The following is a 17,109-nucleotide window of genomic DNA, read 5'->3' on the forward strand; positions in this document are numbered from 1 at the left end:
AATAGCCATTGCCATTGCACGACCAGGCGTGAAACACGTCGTCAGCGATAGCAAAGCGGCGGTTAGGAATTTTAGCAAGGGTAGAGTCAGCAATCGTGCTGCCAAAATTCTGAACGAGTCGTCTCTCGCCGAAAGCGTGACTATAATCTGGATCCCAGCACTCGCCAGTGTCGCCGGCAACGAGGCTGCCCACATGCTCGCCCGCTCCTCATTACCTCGGGGTGCTGCGGACGCCTCCACAACATCATCTAAAAGCAAAGAAAGTATTGGTACGTTTAGGGATGTAACCGATAATCTGAAGAAAGACCGGAGGATATATCCGCCACCGGATAGATCCCCGGTGGCGGATATATCCTAAAAGGAGTCGTACGACGTAAAAAGGAGTCGTACGACTGGAGAAGACTCCAAGCTCGAAATTTCTTCTCGCCCCTGTGGAGGAGTTGGACGCGTGCCAGAGGGCGGAAGAGGGATGGTGCAGAAACCAAAATTTGCAAATTTTGCGGCCACGTGGCAACATTATATCACATAATTTGGAGATGCGTTCGTGCCCCAGGGCACAACGCGATTAACATTAGCGATGAATGGGAGACCACGCTGAGAAGCTCCGACGAAAAAACAGCGCTTCGCCGTCCGCCTGGCGGCCGAGGCTGAAGACCTCTTCTCCTAGACGGCATCGGATGTCCTCCGGCCGCGGTGCGACAGACTGCCTCCCCGGACGCCTGCGTGCGGACCCGGAGGTGGCTACCGCGCCATATTCGGCGGAAATAAATGTTCTTCCTCCTCCTCAAGTAGGCTGCGTTCATCAGCTGAGCGGAGTGTGATGTCATCCGAGGTGACGCGTACCACTTCGGTGTGTTTCAAAACCAGACCTCTAATAAGGGACAGGCGAGTGACTGCCAAGAAGAAAGGCTCAAATGCTGACAAACAAAAGGGGGACAGCGGACAACCTTGACGGACGCCACGGTCATTAAATGCGGTACTTTCCCGGCCATCGAGGAACAGAGCCCTTCAAAAATTTGGCGGGGGCTTGGCTTTATTTAGCCTGGTAGGTTGCGAAAGCAAAAGCGCAGCGCCTCCAACTGAAGAAACGCAGTGCGCCGCGTCTACAGGTCACGCGTGGCTACCGGCCGCAGCTGCGCGACGACTCAAAGCTTCTTCGGTAATTTTTTTATATTTTGTTTTTTAGGTTGTTGCGACTGAGAGAAAGAAAACAATCTACAGCTGGTATGACGTCACAGCGGCAGTAGCGCCACAGGTCAACGCGCGGAAAACACACACCGTAACTGCAGCCGGGCTCTTAGAAGGAGCGAGTTGGTCGCCCATAATCTACAGCTGGTATGACGTCACAGCGGCAGTAGCGCCACTAGGTGATGTTGCACAGGTGCGCGGCGCGGTGTAAGTGCAGCCGGGCTATCTTAAGGAGCGAGTTGGTCGCCCATATTCACTCCGCTAAAGGTGAAACGTAACTGCGGCCGGGTCACGCGAAGGCTTGAAAGTGCTAGTATTGCTTTCGCAATAAAAATATCTGCCTCTCCCGTAACCGAGAGTACAGTAAGCATGTTTACGGGCATCTTTCGCAGCCTGTCGTGCCGCCTTGAGCCGGTTGTCTTCTTCAAGCTGGGTAATGCTCTCTGCCTCTCTGGCGTGTTTCGCTCCCTGTCGTGCCGCCTCCTTCAGGCGCTGTTCTTCTAGCTGGGCAGTGCGCCGTGTCTCTCTCGCGTCTTTTGCTGCCTGTCGTGCCGCCGCCTTGAACCGCTTTTCTTCTTCCATCAGGGCAGCGCGCTCAGCGTCTTTTGCAGGTTTTTCTTCTTGTTGCGTCGAAGCGATCGCCTGCAATAGTGCGGGCTTAGGTAGGCAGCCGGGAACCGTGGCGGCCTTGTCGGTTTCGGGAGCAGCCGCATAATCATGGCGTTGTCGGCAGGGGCGAGCAGTCTTCTCCTCCGGCGTATCACTCGCAAAGCGATCGCTTTCCGCAAGACGCTTCCTACCTCTCCTTTCATCAGACTCCATTGCTCGGCTTAAGCAGCTGTGACGGTGGCGGCATTGAAATGCAGGACGATGCAGAAGCGTACGCAGACACGACGAGACGCAGGCCTGACAAGAATGTATATGAGCGCGTTCGAAACTGTCTAAAGTGCGTAGAGGCGAAAGCGTTTTCCGTACCACTTTGCCTATGTGACACTGGTGACGTCACCACTGAATTCTGTCACACATAATAGATGATGAAGTAATGACAAATTACTAATTAGTGACTAATTACTGATTAATGACTAAATAATAATTAAGTGCTAATTAATGACGCTTAAGCTTCGCCTTTAGGAGTGGAACGCGACAGCGTGTTGTAGCGCTGCCAGGCAGTCCACGGAACGCCACCAAGCGTTCGGCGCGATGCCTTGCCATTTGAACGCGACGCTTTTTGAGGAAAGAAAATTACGCAGTAATTCTCTGTCATCTCGGTGGACACCCGAACTGCACCATACAGGAAGGGAGGAACGCCACCACCCGTTCGGCGCGATGCCTTGCCGTTTGAACGCAAGGCTTTTTGAGGAAATGAAATGGCGCCGTAATTCTCTGTCATCTCGGTGGACACCCGAACCGCACCGTGAAGGAAGGGAGGAAAGCCACCACCCGTTCGGCGCGAAGCTACCGGCGCTTGTACGCCGGTCTTGTAGGAGGGCATAGAGAGTCTCGTTAAATCTCGTACGGTGCCCGGATGCTCTCGTTTCAGCTCCCGAGTGTGGAATTCAGTGCCTGGATGTTGGTCTCCGCGTGGCGTCACCACACTGCCGACAACGGGAGCTAAAAGTATTTCATGCTTAATACCCCTGTACATCTCTTTAATGAGAAGCAGGAAAGATGGTGGGAAACAGAGAGCATCCAGCGTACCATAAATCTACTCGTGCTGTAAAAAGTCGAACGCTTTTTCTTGAAGGGAAATAAGACCAATTCCCACCCCAACAAGTCCTACACCTTACATTATTTCTCTGCGCACGCAGGATCACATATATCAGAAGCCCCTACCGCGCAATATGAGTGCTAGTCTCCATCACGGTAGGCGGCAGGCACGAGCGAGCTATTACACGAAAACATACAGCAACCGCTCCGATATCCTTTATGTCGACGCGGCACAAAATTCTAAACCAGGATATTTCACGGCAGTCGCAGCCTATGAAGACGGCACAGTGGGGGCCGCTGCCACTATTCGAACTAATTCGCCTGCAGATGCGGAAGGAGCCGCCATCGCACTTGCTCTGGCCCACTCCATCATTGACAAAAATATAACAGAAATTTGCACAGATTCACAGGCCGCGTACCGCCACTACCTACAGGGCGTGGCGACTCCGGCAACACACCGTATTCTTACCACGGCCACCTCTCTCGACCGAACGGTTACTCTGTCGTGGGTCCCTGGGCATGCCTCGATCCCCGGTAATGAGCGCGTTCATGCGCTGGCCCGAGAACTCTCCTCCCGGACCCCGGAGGATCAGGCACCCAACCCTGCGCAAGAAGCCCCTTCGGTCCTCTCTACATATCACCAAATTACCACATTTTACAAATTCAGCCGCATGACACTGCCACCACCCCACAGTACCTTGTCGCCCTTATCCAGCGCCACATGGCGGCAATTACAGACAGGCTGCTTTATTTCACCCCACCGCCTCTCATGCTTTCATCCCACCTTTCCTCCTGATTGTAACACCTGTGGCGTGCCCAAATCCACACTTTTCCATTACCTTTGGGAATGTCCTTCCCCAAAGGCAGTATCCCCCATCCCCAATCCCACTCATTCTTCCTGGGAGGCTGCTTTACGGACCGCTCAGCCCGCCGGCCAGAAATGGCTAGTGGATCGGGCTTTACGCGAAGCACAAGCCCGTGGACTCCTGGACCAGTAGGGGACCACCCTGGAAGATTTTTTTTTGTATAATAAAGTTGTTTCCATCCATCCAAGACCCTGTGCGCGCCGTCGTAAAATATACTCTCGCGTTACGGAAGACAAAGAGATAGAATGGGGGCCCGGTCACCAGAAGGTTGACGGGAACGAGGCCGCTCAAGTGGCTGCCAGAGCTTTCCTTCCCTCGGGTTCCGCACAATCCCCCGGTTCTGCCGCGGCAATCATAGCGATTCGGCTAATCTCCTATGCGAATATTACAAACCATTTACGCCTCTGCTGGACGGTACTCCCGAAGAGTACCGAAGAGTTCCACCTTAGACCATCCTTAATTTCACCAACGCGGATTCTAAAGCTGTTTAATAAAGGTATCATGCACACACCGTTTTTTTCCCGACTCATGCATTCGTTTTTTTTTTTCACTTCCTCAGCCGGCAACAGCATCATTTAAAATTGCCTGCGAAACAGATGGGTATGCGCCTTCATGTCGCCCCGGCGTTCATTTGGCACCAAGCCTTACTTTCTCTTTGTCTGTACTGCGGATGCATAGCCCTAGTGGATCCATGGTAAGCGCGCTCGTACCCAAAACAGACCACAGCTGCCGCGTTTCGATGCATCCGAGACACAAAACGCTTCTGTGTTATGCGATGTCAGTGCTGGGGTCACTGGTGGTAGCCATCTAACTAGTCCAAGGGGGGGTAGAAATTATTCCACAGCCCTCAAATACGGAACCTCTTTCTATCTGTTTTCTTTCATTCCCACCTTCCTCACTACCCGCATGGCGCGGTTGAAGTGTCCACCGAGAAATGAGACACCTACCGCGCCTTTCATTTCCTCATAACCAATCATTGACGAGTAGAGAACATGCCACGCAGAGACGCCCTGAACACATTGTTGTCAATAGAGACGCTTCGTCGCCGGTAGCCCAACACGTATCTCCGGGCGCCAGCCTGCGAGAGCCTTCCGAGCGGGAACACGTGAGGCGTCATCTTCCCCCGCACGCTGTCGCTGTGGGCTGCTCACAACAAAAAGAAGCCACTCGGATCTACGGAACGGAACAGCACATAACCAATTAATACATCTGGAACACAGAAGAAAGTTTGTTAATCTCTACCATAAGCGTCATCGGTTCATGCGTTTGGAAGCGCTCCACAACCCTCAAAAGAATGTAAAATACGTGGCATTCACCAGTACTTCTTTCTTGATGCGTTCTTGGAGCCCAGTGATTCCTTTCGTCTGCTTATATCTGTTTCTATTTTACCGTAACAACCCATTGATGTTTATCTTATAAACGCTTCCGATTCTACATGGACCTCCAAACGTACGTGTGCGCCATTAGTCGCTTGCACAGCAATATCGCCATAAGCATTACCGCACTAACCTTACAAATTTTATATTTCGTTAAAACTGCTATAAATGCCGAATCTCAACCGAATACTCAATTTCTAACAGCAAAAAATGCCGAATCTCAACCGAATACTCAATTTCTAACAGCAAACGCATGACCACAACGGTAAATACTTTTCACTTTCAGTAGAACTAAAAGCCTTCGGTTCAAAGAAAAAGAAGAAGAAAGTGCACTCCGTTGTTCTCCGGCCAAAGTTGTTCTGATGCAACTGTTCTTCACAAGCTTTATTTGTAAGTCAGCATCCCAACCCGTCAAGTGTGACACTCTCGAGTGGTCTACCTCTGCTCCTGCTGACCACGAAGAGAAGGCCACATTAACAGCGACGATAGATGCTGTCCCCAGTGGTGCGACCCTGGCGTGCACCGTCAAAGCGCCGGTGAAGATCGTCGAATTGTACGCTGTCGTGGCCAAGTTCAAAGACGGGGACATAGACAAAGTAAGCGACATCTTGAAGGGCACCTTTTCCGCGTTCACTCCAAGCGACGGCATGACGGAAGCTACGTGCGCAGCATCGAGAGAGAAATACGACAAAGGCGCCCAGGGGTTGGAAGCTGACGAGGTCAAGTTCCAGTGGACTGCGGACACCTCGGTTTTAGGCAGCGCTGCAGTTGAAGCGCAAGTGTTGGCTGTGATCTGCGAAAGAGGGACGAAAGTAGCCTGCTCAAAGATACTGGCCTCTCCAAAAGCAGCTCTTACAAAGGGCGGCGCACCACCAACCAAAGTTCTGGAACCCGTCAAGTGTGACACTCTCGAGTGGTCTCCCTCCGCTCCTGCTGACCACGAAGAGAAGGCCACATTAACAGCGACTATAAGTGCTGTCCCCAGTGGTGCGACCCTGACGTGCACCGTCAAAGCGCCCGTGAAGATCGTCGAATTGTACGCTGTCGTGGCCAAGTTCAAAGACGGGGACATAAACAAAGTCCCCGACATCTTGAAGGGCACCTTTTCCGCGTTCACTCCAAGCGACGGCATGGCGGAAGCTACGTGCGCAGCATCGAGAGAGAAATACGCCAAAGGCGCCCAAGGGTTGGAAGCTGACGAGGTCAAGTTCCAGTGGACTGCGGACACCTCGGTTTTAGGCAGCGCTGCAGTTGAAGCGCAAGTGTTGTCTGTGATCTGCGAAAGAGGGACCAAAATAGCCTGTTCGAAGATACTGGCCTCTACAAAAGTTGCTCTTCCGTCGGCGTCTGTACAAGGCACCGAACCCGTGAAATGTGAAAACCTCGATTGGGTTCCCATTCCGAATTACGTGCAGGACGCAAGCGTTTCCCGACAGTTAGTGTTATCGCAAATGGCAAGATGCTGACGTGTTCTGTTGTAGCTCCACAAAGCGAAATGATCGCCGATTTGTTCGTCGTCGTTGCAAAATCCATGCTTCCAAACACTTTCCCTTCGAGTGTGACCAACGTCCTGAAAGGGTTGTTTTCGCTATCAGTGCCCATAGATGGCCTCAAGGCAGACAACTGTCCTTCAAATGGCTATCAGTACCTCAAGAGCCTTCAGGTGCTGAACGTACAAAAAGTCGATTTTAAATGGGCAATCGATGATTCTCTTCTAGTCAGCGGATTTAAAGGGGTTGTGAAAAGAAAATGAAGCGGCCCGATTCTAATTTTTACTGCTTCCATAAACATTAGACCAGCTAATTCCGAAATATTTTGGCTCAATATTGAGTCTGCATTTAATAAAGCCAGTTCGAAATCGCTGCCTTTTTGCGTTCATGAAACGACCATGCGCCGTCGTCGGCCGGCACACGCATTACTCGACTACGTCATCTTAAGATCTTTAGAAATGTAGCGATATCTTCAGCTTTCGTTTTCCCTAAAATAATAGCTTTATGAAAAATTCAGAAAGTGAAACAAAGTTTTCCAATTATTTGCACACGTAATTGTACTTCGTTAAGCTGCAGCGCGTGGTCATACATCAATCACTGACCTGGGACCAGTTTCGGTTTCGGTTCTGCGCTCTATTCTCCGTGGCTTCAGTATCAGCGGCTCGATATAGCCTTCCTTACGTGAACCTGATGTTTCTTGACAGCTGTGGTTTCAGTCAGAGAATCCAGCTGAGCAAGGTCAGCCCATCTCGACAGCTTTCTGTTTACATGAACTCGATACGAACGTACGAGTCAGCTACCGCGGCGCGCATCGGCTCCGCGCTTAATTCTGTTCTTCGCTGCAGAAAAATGCTGTCCCGAAGCGTGAAGAGGGTTAGGCATAATCTGCGGATAGGGCTGCGAGTCAACCCACCCCTTACGTTGAAGATGAGGACTCGAGTTCACGACCGGGTTCGGGAGATCCACGGCCGGGGCTCCCGCAGGCAGGGTGTCGCGGGCTCTCGGCATGACTGCTATACTTGCCTGGCGCGCGACGCGCCGTTGCGAACATGGTAACAACGACTGACAGCAAGCGGCCGACAAGTGGCCGAATGCGAGCGCGCAGAGCGCCAGCGTCATAATGACGTTGAGGCGCGTTTCTCGGGGCCGGCCTGGCAGCCGCCGGCGTCAGAAAAACATGCTAGTATTATTTGTTTATGTTCATAACAAGCCCCGGGATAGATTAATGCCGAAATTGAATCATTTTTGAAGATCGTTGGCCAATGCCGAGTTGCTGGCAGCAATAAATACTGCGATACAAGCAAATTTCATCCCATGGCCGCTTTATTTACTGCCTGGTCGCCGCTCGCATAGCTGGCATTTGCTAGCTCCGCCGTTGAAGGCGTCGCGGAAATCGAGCATATCTTTATTTTGTTATGGGACAGCTTCAGAGTTCTACAGCGCTGGCCAGTTCCGAACACGAGCGGTTCAGAACCTCCCTCAGCTGCGGTACCGATGCGAAACCAGGTAGGCCTAGAGACTACCAGGGCCGCCGGAGAGCCTCATAGTTCATCGCCGGGCGCGGCCTCAGGCGACGTCGTTGCCGAACGTTCGGAATGCTGTCATTGCTCGAATATAGCAGGCAGCCTTTCTGATAGCATGGCTGTTTTGTCTTTTCTGGGGCGAATGTGAAATACATCGAGCCTGCAGGCCGGCCGGCAAGCCTGGATCCCGTTCGTTGGCGTCATAAAAATGACCTAAAGATTGTTCTTAACGTAAACAATAAACTCTATAGGAGCAAGATGTGTGGAAAATAGATCATTTTTGAGGATCGTTGAACAATGCCGAGTTGCTGGTAGAAGCAGCAACTGTAATACGAGCAAATTTCTTGCCACAACCGCCGTTCAGCTGCCGCTGCCCGGCCGTTGCGGTCCGGCTCGCGCGCCTGGCGTCCGCTATCTCCGCTGCCGAGCGCACCGCAAAAATGACCATGTATTTTTTGTTGTGAGACGATGCTGCTCGCAGTCAAGAGATGCCAAGAGCAGGCATTTTATTATAACCCAGGCTACTTCAGAAGCGCTCCACCGCGGCTTCGATGCGAAACAGCCCTTGCGACGACCAGGGCGGCCAGAGAGCAGTGCAGTTCTTCGCCCGGCGCGCCCGCGTCCAGCGCCCTGCCGAAAGCGCGCTACATGGGCAGGCTTGCTTTGTCGCCGCTATTTTGTCTTTTCTGATGGGAACATCAGTAGCCAAGCAGCACGCAGGCGCTGGTGTGCGGTGGCAAAGTGTTACACCGGCTGTGGGCCGGGCTTGAGTCTAGCGGTGCAAAGATGCTTGCCGCTCCGTGTGTCCTTGCTTGCAGTAGGCGGCAGTTCGCAAATAGCGACTGGTGCGGCGCGCCGACCAAGTTTTCGCACATGTGTCAGCTTAGCAGCTAGCAGACTGCGTTGTGAGCAGGCGACGGTGCAGCCTGGCGTGACGTCATTGTGACGCCACATTCGAGTAAATATGGTGCTGTTACCTCGGTCAACTATGGCTAAGCCGCCATGTTGTGTTGACGACAGAAGCCTCTGATTGGCTTCTTAAGATGACGTTCGCTGTGAGTTGAGGGGGACGCGCGCTGGGAAACCAAAACTTAGTTTTTTTCGCTATTCAGTCAACCCGGACGATGAAACGAACCAAGGTATACATAGAATGAAGGGTCAGAATTCAAAATACACACGTCGTTCAAAATTTTCGGAAAACATTTGACGACCCCTTTAAGAGAGTGCAAGTTTTCTCGGTGCTGTGCGTGAAGGCAAATGCGGGGGTGAAGAAATGCTCGCCCATCAAAACATCGGCTGAGGTAATAGTCACCAGTGGCGATAATATTCCCGGCAAAGAGGACTCAAATAGACCACGGCGCGCAAACAACAGCGGATCATCGTTTTCCTTGAGCGCTTTTGCTGTGGGAATTGTGATTTTTGTTCTCACCTTATTTGCTTTGGAATTCCCCGGAACCCAGGCCATTTTAGTCGCAGTTTCTATGCAATAAAATCTTGTGTTTTGTAGCGTGGGCTGCAATTTTGTATTTCCCTTCTGGTGATGGAAAAGATCGGTATGTCACTTCTTTAGTATGTGGCACCGTTCGATGAATTGCCTTTTTCTTCGACTGTCGTGTTTTCAGCTGTTTTCAGTCAGGCTGATGATGATGATGATAGTTAAGAAAAAACGACGCCAAGATATTTATATCATGTACTGTCGTGTCCGGTCGCTGTGTTGAATGCAGCGAAAGACGCACACGGTACTTTTAGACTTCGTTTATTTAAAGCCGATGAGGGTGCGACCAGCGTCGACCGAGGCAGGAGCCGAACTGGCCGCCCGAAGAAAGGAGGGAGTGGAGAAGCGTCCACGGCAGGGAGTGGCTTCCCAGAACAGGAGGAGGGTGCGGGGGCGCACCGTGGGGGGGCCTCTGGCGACAGCGTGCGACGAAGGGCAAGCGGTCGTTAGGAGGGGATGCGAGTGGTCGTTAGGAGGAGGATTGAGTGGTCGTTAGGAGGAGGATGCGAACTGTCGTTAGGAGGGGAATGCGAGTGGTCGTTAGGAGGGGGCGCACACACACAAAAGCAATAAGGGGACACAACACTTCCTTCCCCCTTAGAAAGTTGCCTGGTATCGTGCAGGGGGTCGGCGCTCACGCGTGGAGGCGCGCTGGCTTTGTGCGCTCGGGGGAGAAACACTTGTAGGCTGGCTGTTGTTCGCTGTGTCTCCTAGGTCTGTCCTGGGCGAAGTCTCTTTTTCCGAGAAGAGGTGCCAGGCTATGTGGGAAGATGGTGCACGTGTTCTCTCCGCTGGCGGACAGCTCTCAGACGGCGTCGTAAATCTACGCAGCTGGTTGAGATGTCGGCGTGCTACTGTGCCATGTATGTTGACGAGCCAAGAGCGCAGGCCTATGCGTCTGACAATTGTAGCTTCCTCCCAGCGTGGCTTTTTCAGAAACTGTCGGGCGAGGACGCGCTGCCCCTCATTAAGCGTGCCGCAGCGCGGAATTGCTTTTTCTTCCCGGAACGTCTCTGCCTTTGGCTCGGGGAGGATGGCTGTGAGCTGGGTTCGCATTTCACGCTCGAACATCATTTTCGAGGGGGTCTCGCCTGTTGTGCTCTGAACCGTCGTGTGCTGCTTGAAGAGAAAGCGCGCAAGGCGGCGCTGCAGCGAGCCTGTCTGATCTCTTTCAAGGGCGCGTTTTAGCTCGGCTACGTAGCGCTCGGCTTGTCCGTTTGTCGCTGGGTGGTAGGGGGCCGATGTAACTGATGAGATCCCGTTGTCGCGATAAAACTTGAGGATCTCCGCAGACACAAACGGTGTTCCGTTGTCCGACACTACCTTGCGCGGCAGGCCGAACGTTGCAAATAGTGATCGGAGGTTGTCAATGACTGCTGCCGAAGTCGTCTGTCCCATTTGCCTTATCTCAAGCCACTTTGTGTAGGCATCTACGACCAGAAGGAAAGTGCAGCCCTCAATTGGTCCTGCAAAATCCCAGAAGGAAAGTGCAGCCCTCAATTGGTCCTGCAAAATCAATGTGCAGTGTGTGCCATGGTGTGTCTGGCTTTTCCCATTCTGGGACAGGAGCTTTCGGCGGGGCGCTCCGGCTGCTCTGGCAAGGCTTGCATTCTCGCACCACTGTTTCGATGTCGTTGTCAATGCCAGGCCACCACATGTAGCTTCTGGCACACTTTTTCATTGCAACGATGCCCCGATGTCCGGCGTGGATGAGAGACATAGCTTGTGCGCGTAGTTCTCTCGGCATCACAACTCGGGACCCAAATATGATGCAGCCGCGATGGGTGCTCAACTCTGTAGCTCGCCTGCGGTAAGCGTCGAAGTTGTCCCCTTTGAGTTTATGCACGTTGCCTTGTTGAACAGCTGTGTAAACTAGCCGGAGAGCTGCGCACTTCTGCGTAGATGCTGCAACTGTGCCTGCTGTAAGCGGAGGTTCTGGCAGTGCTTCGAACATCAGAACGTCTCCTGGTGGAAATGGTTCGTCAACAGTTGCGTCTAGTGGCAGACGGCTTAGCGCATCGGCGTTTTGATGTTTACTCCCATTGCGGTAGACCAGAGCGTAGTCGTACGCTGAGAGTTTGATGGAATGCTGCGTCGGCTCGATGACACCTTGCTGCTCCAGTTTGTCCAACTCTTTTTCAACTGAATCTCGGAGAGCAAACGGCACCGGCCTGGCCTTCAGAAATTTGGGTTGCGCGTTGTCCAACAACTCCAGTGTGACCGGGGGCCCTTCGTTTCCTGGAATCTCTTCCGAGAATACTCTTTCGTATTTCTCTTGGAGTTGCTCAACCATGTTCTGGCTCGGCGTCTGGTGTATGCCGCATATCATCACGCCTAGTGGAGAAAACCAATTTCTCCCTAGAAGGCTTGATCCTGTGCCCTTCACAACAAGCAGAGGTAGCGTATGGGTCTGGCCGTTGTAGTTAACCTGCACGTTGGCAGAGCCCAATAGTGGCAGATTCTGTCCTGACCACGTTCGCAGGTGCGTGTCGTCTTGTTGCAGGGCGGGTGCGTCAGATGGCCATGAAGTTCGGAACGTGTCCTCACTGATCAGAGTACAGGCTGCGCCGGAGTCCACCTCGAACTTAATCAGCTGGTGATGTACGCTTACTTCTGTAAAAATCTTCGGTCGCGTGCCGAGATTCATGGTGTTCAGGTCGTACAACACAGATGGTGTTGCTGATGTTGTTCCATGGAGATCAGATAGCGGCGTATTCTCTGAGGCGTTGACGCTGTGATTAGGCTGGGAAGGTGACTTTATCTTGGCAAGTCTCCGTTTCGTAATGCATGCTCTTTCGATATGCCCTCGCTTGTGGCAAAAATTACACGTGGCTGACTGGAATCGACATCCCTGGGGGTTGTGTTGGTCGTCACACCGCCAGCAGCGTTGTGCCTTTTTGACCGATTTTACAACAACAGAAGGCTTGCGCACCTGGTTGCTTGTCTGGTGTACCGGCTCGGTGTTCCGGCGAATCCCTCTCTGCTGGTGACCGGCGCTCTCCGCTCGAACGGCGATGTCGTAAGCTTTGCTGAATGTGAGGTCCTTCTCAGCGAACAGGCGCTGCTGCAGTGACTCGTCACTCAGTCCGCACACAAATCTGTCGCGTAACATCACGTCCAAGGGAAGCATGGTGGTGTTAGCAGAAGAAGCTGCGTCTCCCTCCTGCCCGGTAGCTGTTGTCGACAGCGTTCCAAAATTGCAGTCGGCAGCGAGCTTCTTGAGCGCGGCTACGTAGGCGCTCACAGTTTCTCCTCCCAGTTGATCTCGTCGTTGGAAGCGAGCCCGGCTGTAGACCTCGGATGGCCTTGGGTCGTAGTGCTTTTGCAGCGCTTTTACGATGTCGTCGTAAGACACTGCCGCTGGTGTGCTTGGCTGAATAAGGGCGCAGACAGTATCGTAGGTCTGCTCCCCGCACAGCGTCAGCAGGTTGGCCCTCTTCAAGGCTGGGTCTGTGATGTTGTTAGCTTCAAAGTAGAACTGAAGGCGTCCAACCCACGATGACCACGATGAGCCGTTGAATTCTGGGATCTGATTGGGAAACCCTCGCGTAGCCATGGCTTGTCAATAGCGTTGCGTAGCGCGGGTCGAATCCACTTTCTCGTCGCCACTGTCGTGTCCGGTCGCTGTGTTGAATGCAGCGAAAGACGCACACGGTACTTTTAGACTTCGTTTATTTAAAGCCGATGAGGGTGCGACCAGCGTCGACCGAGGCAGGAGCCGAACTGGCCGCCCGAAGAAAGGAGGGAGTGGAGAAGCGTCCACGGCAGGGAGTGGCTTCCCAGAACAGGAGGAGGGTGCGGTGGCGCACCGTGGGGGGGCCTCTGGCGACAGCGTGCGACGAAGGGCAAGCGGTCGTTAGGAGGGGATGCGAGTGGTCGTTAGGAGGAGGATTGAGTGGTCGTTAGGAGGAGGATGCGAACTGTCGTTAGGAGGGGAATGCGAGTGGTCGTTAGGAGGGGGCGCACACACACAAAAGCAATAAGGGGACACAACATGTACCCTTTGCAGTGATGAATAGCCGTAATTAGACGGTGATAGGTGGTTGGTGAAAGGCATGAAAACTGTTTTGCTGAAATTGATGTTCATCTGCCACATATTCCACCAGTCACAGAACATACCAAAACACTCAATCAGAAAGAGGTGTTCAGTGACAGAGTTAATTGTGTGGTACAATATGCAATCATCGGCCTATAGACGGAACTTTAAGGTTATACTGTCAGGCAAATCATTAATGTAGACTAAAAACAGCAAAGGGTCAAAAACAGAGCTTTAGGGAACACCTGAGGTTACATCGGCTAAGGAAGAATCGGCGGAATTGATGCGAACAGACTGGGAGTAGTGCGAGAGGAAATCGGCAATCCAATCAATGAGTTGAGATTTATTGAAAATCACTTTTAGTTTGCATAACAATTTAGAGTAAAGGACCGTGTCAAAAGCTTTTGAGAAATCGATGAATTGGCATCGATTTGGTTACCGGCATATATGCTGAGAAGAATGTCGCGCAAATTCGGTTAACTGAGTAACTGTACTAAACCCCTAAGAAACCCGTGTTAAGCCCTTAAGTGAATGTTACTTGCTTCAAGAAATTCCATAATGTGTTTATAAATAATGTGCTCTAGAATCTTGCATGAATGTGCAGTTAAAAAGATCAGCCTATAGTTAGAAAGAAGTTGTTTGTTTCCAAATTTATAGAGCGGGAGTGCATTGGCGAGTTTCCACTGAACGCGGAAAAAAAATCTTTAGCAGAGCGCATTTGATTCCGATGTTCTTTTCTCGCAGCTTGAAATCAAGCACCAGCATCAGGGTTATTGTTACGTGTCATGCGCCTCAGCCGGGACACACGATGTGGCATCTGAGAAGCATCGCGATTAATCCAAGAGAGAGTAGGATTTCTTTTCTTCGTTTTGATGATAGCAAACAGTTCAATGCATAGTCTAACAACATTCTCAAAATATTCGACACGATCATTAACGTCGCCGTCACGGCTGAGCTTGCAAAAGGAGTCTAAGCACTCGGCCAGTTTGTAAACCACGGAGTTGTCATCAGCATGATGGAAGTCCAAAAATGACGTGAAGGTGTACTGTGGGTTACTAGAGAAGCGGGACAGGGTAAGGAGAACTGCTTCATGGTAATGTTTCGGGAGAAGGCGATTGTGCCGAATATGAAGGACTGTATTTACGAAATTTACAAGAGCGAGATATGCAAGTTGAGGAAGGTAAGTCGCACAGGCAACTTCAAAAAATTTAACTTGAATTAAAAGATCTCACAAAGAAAAACAACTCTATGGGGCCTTGCTTATCGACCGAAGGTTCCACTTCAAACGTAGGTACTGTAGGAGTACGGGTCAAGGACGAAGCCTCCAGCTAGAACGGACCATGGACTGGACTGGCCTGATCGGGGGTGCCATATCCGGCGTTTCTTGCACTCTTAAAACATTGACAAATAAAAAGGGGGGGGGGGGGGGAAGGGGAGATGGAGTGGTAGTTTCTCGAGATACACACCGGGCTTATAATACCCAATGAAATCCTCGTATGATGTCGCCGCAACACTTGAGAATTTGACCCAGGTTCTCGCTGATAAATGCAAGGAAACAAAAACTTTCAAAAACCTCTTCCACGCTCGAGTTTCTTTCTTTCCATTTTGATGACGGGTACCCTCGCTTCTTACTTGCAGTCACTACCTTGCAATGTCCTCACGTGCTATATATATATATATATATATATATATACAGGGTGTCCCAGCTAACGTGGACCAAGATTTTTAAAAAGCTAAGCGTTCTTCAGAACTGAAATCGCGTGGATATTAGGGTTTATCTAGAGTTACAGTACCATTTCTTTCGCTCCTCCTATTTGAATAATTAGTGGAGACAAATAAATTAACTTTTTAAATATAGCTTGAAACGTTGTGGAGCTCCACAAATCTTGTCCAACGCAAGCATTTTCAACGAGATAGACTTAGCGTGACCATTTTTATTCGGTAAAAACGAAAGCCAGCGGAGTTTAAAAAATACCACGTGAGAGCGCATTCCATGCGCCCGAATGCGTCCCGATTACAGCGCTCTCATCCGTGCTTTGTAGAAACCACTAGCTTTGCGCCTTTCCAAGACGGGGCTTCGCGTTGTGCTTGATTCCAAGATAAGCGCCAGTGGGTACGGGCGACAGTTTGTGTGTGTGTGTGTGTGTGTGTGTGTGTGTGTGTGTGTGTGTGTGTGTGTGTGTGTGTGTGTGTGCGTGCGCGTGCGTGCGTGCGTGTGTGTGTGTGTGTGTGTGTGTGTGTGTGTGTGTGTGTGTGTGTGTGTGTGTGTGTGTGTGTGTGTGTGTGTGTGTGTGTGTGTGTGTGTGTGTGTGTGTGTGTGTGTGTGTGTGTGTGTGTGTGTGTGTGTGTGTGTGTGTGTGTGTTATTGCTCTACAGCATTGGTAACGTAGATGGTTGAGCATAATTCCGGTAGCATACTAAGAGGGGGTACAATGGTACTAATAATATGGTGTGAGGAGACAGAAATGATTATAATGATGTCGCCGCGTACTATGCAACGACGAAAAAATACGGTATCCTATGCCATAGGGCTTTGATACTCGACAGTGCGTACAGAGCCACATATACGGCCGTATTGTCCAAAGTGTTCCTCCACTGTAAACCCAACAAGTCAGGTTGGGGTCAGGGTTTAATTCGGCCCCAACGTACTGACAGAACTGCTCCTTTATTGGAACGGCTCCTTGTACCCGTGAAGTGGCCGAGCACACAAAGACCATCTCGTCGGCATACGCCAGAGGGTGTGGTTCCTCGTTCCGACGATGCAGTCACCAATAAGTAGTTAGGCGGGGGCAAGGGGTCCGTTGCGATGGTGACGGTTGTCAACAGCCACTTTTTCTGACAACGCAATGCACAGCGGGCACTTGCGGTCTTACACGACGGAGCCTTCGTCAAAGCGTCCTCGGCACACCAGTCGTTTCTCCCTTCTCGGCTCGCGCGTATTTTGTCTGCTCCACCACAGCCTATGCTGGCTCAGACCTTGACGGGGCTACACCACTTAACGCAGCGTTCACGCGCCGAAATGACTGGCGAGAGCCACTGACGCCACTATGTTTCCTTGGGCGCAGACGTCTGGGAACGTTTCGACTGGTGGATGACGAGGCCTCTCCCTCAGTGAAGACTGAAGGGGCGTAGCTAGAAATGCAGTTATTGAGCAGTAGCCACTCCCCCACCTCGAAGGAAGGAAGAAGGAATCCACACAACACAAGTATATGAACTGTATTTCATTTATGGGGACTCGCCCTGCTCTGTACCCTTGGGTTTGCTTCCCTGCGATGCATTCTACCTAGTTAACTACCAAGAGAGGACTCCAGCGTCGCTCAACACTAGCGCCAACAGGAGGTGTGATTGTTGCGGGCGCAGTGGGGAGATGAAATGAACGGCGGCGCAACAAGGACACTAACAAGAGAGGAGACACCAGAGGACGCCGA

This window comes from Amblyomma mixtum, chromosome 2 (assembly GCF_055824585.1).
Source record: "Amblyomma mixtum isolate Tamu chromosome 2, ASM5582458v1, whole genome shotgun sequence".
Lineage (NCBI taxonomy): Eukaryota > Metazoa > Arthropoda > Arachnida > Ixodida > Ixodidae > Amblyomma > Amblyomma mixtum.